This window comes from Nicotiana attenuata, unplaced genomic scaffold (genome assembly GCF_001879085.1).
Source record: "Nicotiana attenuata strain UT unplaced genomic scaffold, NIATTr2, whole genome shotgun sequence".
Classification (NCBI taxonomy): domain Eukaryota; kingdom Viridiplantae; phylum Streptophyta; class Magnoliopsida; order Solanales; family Solanaceae; genus Nicotiana; species Nicotiana attenuata.
The window spans coordinates 583763-589559 of NW_017670464.1; the positions used below are offsets into that span (position 1 = coordinate 583763).

Here is a 5797-nt window from a genome sequence, read left to right on the forward strand (position 1 = left end):
GGCTTAAAAAAATGACTTTTATAGAATAATGGTTTGATTCGGGAATTGTGTCGGCTGGCCTAGTTTCACGATAGGCGCCATCACGACCGGATCGGTTTTGGGGTCGTGACACAACTCTAGGGAAAATCGTAACTGTATGCTAGTTCTACCTTCTCACTAGCGAGGGCTATAACTGTAATCGGTAATCTGTAAATACAAGGTGCACCAGGTCTAACGAATCCGCCGTTAGCTACGGGATCCTTCAAAGTCCCCCCCATTTGTACTTTTTTTTGTAAACAGTACATATTCACATGAACGCATTTTCAAAATAGTATAGAGCATTTCAATTCTTATCAAATTATGTAATCCAGTTTCAGTAACGGTAAGCATATCTCAAGTAACCGTAAAATATGTCTAGTAATAGTGAGAACATTTTAAATAACTATAAACATCTCAAGTAAACTATTCAGTACCATATCAAGTAAAGGACTTGTCCCGCATGCAATTTCAAACATTCGGTAACACATTTTAATTTCAAAATAATGCATAAACCATGCAGGTTATAAAAACACAAATTGCGGTAAGATTACTACTCACAGTACTCGTGTCGAAAAATTAAACTCGTCACCTCGAGCAATCTATATGGCTTCCTTCAATCAATCTATAATCACATTATATCGATCTCGTATTAATTTCCTTGCTTAGGCTAATTTATAACTAATTTAAAATATTCAACCCTCGAAATTTCATGTTTTACTCTCAGTTCATCAAATTATATTTACCCATGTTATGGGTAACTTGAACAAATCCATAATCTTCTAACTAAAGAACATTCACATTATTCATTCATTCGGTTCATGTAAAGTTCCATGAGTTCTCTTATTATTTTTCTAATTTTTTTTTAAATTAGTAATCTCATCTCAATCCATCAAAACTCAATACCTAATTTTCCCATGACATACAGAAACCAATAAGTCTGGAGTCTAAAAGGATTACCTTGAGTTCTTCATTCTCTTCTTCCCATTCTTGTTCATTTCCTATATTTTCTTCTCTGTGTTGGCTCTGTTCTTTGTTGATTCAAGTGACCATGCCTTTTGTATTTCTCCTTTTAAAAGAATCTAATTGCTGAAGATTCCACCTTGATTCTAATTTCTTTTATTGCTGCTCAACGTTGTTGCAGGAAAAGGATTTTTTTTTTCCTCTCTTTATCTTTTTGTTTGCTCCAAAATTTTGCTATAGCATCTGTCTTGGCAGAAGCTCCAATGCTGCGTTTTTCCTTTCCCCAAGGCCCCTTTGATTTGCTTAAGTTTGATGCTCCTTTCTTATTTTAGGGCTACGGCCATTTTGCTCTTTCTTTTTGGCTATTGACCATTATGTCCTCACTTAAATCGTGAGATATTATATTCAAACATTGGCTAAAAAATCTAGAGGCAGACATGAGCAACCAAGAATCAAGAATTTGGTAACAGATTTTACAGCAATTTGATGATTCACCATCTTCTGATAAACCCTCTTTACGCAGCGAATCTCCCATTTGAAACAACACTAAAGTCCACCTTATATATAAAAATAAAAAAAATAAAAAAGATACGATTTCACCTCAACTGCATTCACTTGCCTTCTGAACACAATGCAACCTCCTGTCTTCATTTTGAAGGCAATCAAAGGAAGAAAGAATCATCCAGGCAGGAAAGTAATTCCTCGACATCTCGTTTTGGAACTCTTCTAGAATCTACTTTTTCTGACCCCGTCACAAGTCTGAACAATTTATTACATTTAACATCTCTACTTCAAACCAGACCTCATCATTTCCATATCACATTAACTTCACCATTTATGTTCTACTACTGATGATATAAGTAATAAGGTCAAACTAATTACTGTTACATCTTGTAACTAAAGAGTGTTAACCACATTTAACTCCTATACATTCTCCAACTTCAGTAGGTTTTAAGCTAAATAATTCTTCTTTTATTTCAAAAAACGATAATGAAATAATTTCTACCCCACCCATTTACCTCTCTTCAACATAGCACAGCTCCACAAGTTAGACTAAGAGAAAATAGCTGAGAATGGAACCAGGAAAACATATTACTTCAGTTCATTCTCCTGTCAAAAATGAAGCACAATTTTCCTCTTACAAAGGAGCGGATCTCCTGATGTAATTCAGCACGATCAGGTCAAAAAGCAAACTAATTGGAATACCCATTCTGATCTTCACTAAACATCGGGGTCAGAAATAAAAGAGCAACACAGACGAAGAAGAAGGTGAACACAATTCCATCAAACAAAACAAAGACGCATGCCCCGTGGAGGGGGAATAAGAAGGGTTGTGGTTCAGAGAAATTTGGTGATTTCATCCAACCTAACCCCATCATTTCTCAAACAGAAGAAAGTTTCGTCAGAAAAAGGAATACTCCACCCTCCAAGGGCAAGTAGATTATTCAAAAGAAAACTTCAGAAAGTCCTCCAAAGCTAGAGTAAAGACGAGTACACGATAGCTGCAGAGACTTTATTTATGACTCCAATAAAGGTTATTAAGCAAGCAATACGGCTTTATAAATAAACCTCTAGCAATTCTGAGGTAGATAATTTCCATATAAAGTAATCCTTGCTAGCAAATTTCCCATTAAAAATAATCTTGAAATGATATACATTCATATATCGGTTTGTAGGTCCCCATTAAAGAATGAGATAATTAAGGCAGAAAAGTCATAAGTATAGCCTACACACCATAACCGTGAACATATGTGAATTTGAACCGAAAGAATAGGGTAAGTTACAATGTTGAAGAACAACTTCAACTTAAAAAGGAGGAGTATGGTATCAATGTAATGACAAAAACAGCCACCATAGAAGGATTATGTACCTCCTTGAGCTATTGACTTTTGACAAAAATGTGAATTCCGAGGCAGGGTACAGTTGTTAGTCATATTCAAACTGAACATCTATCTTCAAATTAAATACTTCCTCATAGCCTTACAATAAAAGATGTGAAATGTATGGCATTCTTCATGTGTTTTGGTTTCTGAAACAACCCCATGAATCACCAATTTCCTCAGATTAGGGCACCTTTCCAATAGCCCTGCAACCCACTGCGAGAAAAGGTCACTTATCACCGTCCAACCACATTTTCCAATTGAAAAGAACCTTGCAATCCATACTGAACTGCTGCCTCTCTTAGTTCATAGTTCAATGAGAGATGACTTAATTGAGGAAAACAAGCAGAAATTGTCTCGATATCAACAACCTCATCATCGTCATCGAATACAACTCCCCATAGCCTCAGTCTTCTGAGTTTTGATGATTTTTCTATCATATGATGGAACTTGGACCACATGATTGTGAAATTGCTGAGGTCCGCAATCTCAAGATTCTCGGCACTCTCACCAATATCAAGATGGATGACACTAACATCATTAGTCTTAAGGAGTCTTAACTTCCCCTTGCTAACAAGCTCAAAGACTTCAAGCGTACAATCTTTTAACTGCAACTTCTCAAGGCTATCAGTCTCCAAAACAATTTTATCCAAACTAATGGCTTCAACGTAGATATCTTTCAAAGAGTTAGTACTCAACTCCATTGAGGCCTGTGGATCAGACATAATAATATCCAGACTTACGAGGCTCAAGACCTCAACTTTTGGGCAGGCTGTGAGGAAAAGACTGAGGTCCAATGCTGATACACTTACATTGCTCAGTGAAAAAGACCTCAAGCAAGGAAATTTTTGGTAACTAGGTTCAACACTCGTAATCGTATTGTGAGCGAGATCTAGTACTTCCAATCTCTGGCGACCACATTTCTCGAGTATATTAATGTTAGGAGTAGTCCTGACATTATAGTGTAACTTGTATTGGTCAAAATCTGACCATTGTGGTCGATCCAACTGGGATCCCGCCTAAGTGGCAGGATAGGAAGTGACATCATGACTTGCTCCGATCTAATTACCTACAGTACTCAAGTAACAACGAAAATGGTCGTGGTATGGAGGCACATTGACTAGAGAATACAGCAAGGACTCCAGAACTATATATATATATATATATATATATATATATATATATATATATATATATATATATGTGTATATATATATATGTGTATATATATATATATAGGAGGAATCCCCCAAGTGAAAGGGGGCTTCTTCTTCTTTTTTCTCTATCTTTCTCTCTCTTCAGCAGCTCTCTTAGAAGAAAGGATGCAAGTTGATCATCCTCACTATATCATGTAAATTAATCATCTTCACTGTATCAAGAAACATCAATAAGATCGATTGTTCATATTTTATCTTATTCATCGCTTTCTGATTCATTTTTAGATCTGGAGTTTATTATGTTCGACTAAGATTGATCTCATCATTATTATCAATTTGTTTCAATCGAAAAGGTTTTGACATCTTTTAGTCAAACATAACTCACGCAAGGTTTCTCTAGTATACATTAGCCAAGCAATCACCGGAGCAGCAGAAAACTCATCCACATCATCCATACAGTCCGTTAGTCTGGAAAATCGTCCGGGTTACAATTATATCTAGTCTGCTCCGTGCGAGCTCATGATAAAGAGGCCAGTCATCCGAATTAAAAGTGAGCGTGTAAAGATGATTTCTCCAAGCCTCTCGCCATTTCCAGCAAGTAGAAGATGCAATCAACATCTCGTGCAGCTCCTAGCCGGGACAATATGTTGCCAATGACCTCAACAGGAAGATGCTCCATTCCCTTATGAACAGAATAACAAATCAAAAAGTCACTAAAACCTCCAAATTAAACAGTTACATTATCTGGCATGATAATACAGCAATTTAAAGTCCAGCATCTGCTTATCCTCGGCAACTAAATGAAATTCAAAAGCAGATGAAAACAACTCAAAACTCACTGTGCAAACTGAGATTAACAGTAAATAAAAGACGTTTCAGCCAAAAGTAGACCAAGAAATGAAATATCAAGCAACCCAATAGTGACCAGCAAATTAAAATGTACCAAAGATAGATTTCTTAGTTCCACTAAAAACCCAAATCGAGAAAGACTCAAAAAGATTTCACCTCTTTGGGCAGAGGCAACAATCCCATTAATACCACATCAATTTCCCATCTTGCAACCAAGAAAAAATAAAATCAACGAAACAATTTTAGAAAATCACTGACACTACCACACACACATTCATAGAGAATATGATATATGACATAGTAAAAACTCAGGAATTAGGCAAACTTACAACAAGAATTGAGGTTATGATCAGGACCCGGAACCAGAAATGGATCGATGAGGCAAATGATAAGGAACGTTCAATCAAAAGAGATGGAATCTGACAAAAATAATTTCGGGAAAAATTGGTCAGGGCAAGATGGGGGAAGAAACGCAGCTCAGCACAGGCACACACAGTGAGTGGTGTGCTGCGTGCAAAGTGGGATACACGTGAGAGTTGAGACCCGCGTCAGTCCGTCCTTCAAACTTCAAGAAGCCTGTTATATATGCTACACAAATACAAATACAGAATGGGGGAAATTTTTGGGGGAATTTTGCTCCAACCCTCCCCCATTTTTGTCCCCAAAATGGGGGATGATAGTGTTCCCTCAAATACGGGTATACTATTCATCTCCCCTATTACTATTTATTAATTTTTTATTATTATTTTATTGTTTAATCTTTTAATTTATCTCTTTATATATATTTAATTATATTTATGTAATGTCTTTTTAATATTAATATTATATTTTAACCTTGGTGTATAATTTTGATAAATTAATTTTCGTGCATTTATTATTTTTATGTAAAATTATAAGTTAATTTTATTATAAGTTAATTGTACAAAAAATATN

The 5797-nt window shown here is 35.8% G+C and overlaps 1 pseudogene; it reads right to left on the bottom strand.

Moving 5' to 3' along the window:
• Nucleotides 1–2636: 2636 nt before the first annotated feature.
• On the bottom strand, nucleotides 2637–5545 carry LOC109239826 (annotated as a pseudogene).
• Nucleotides 5546–5797: the final 252 nt, after the last annotated feature.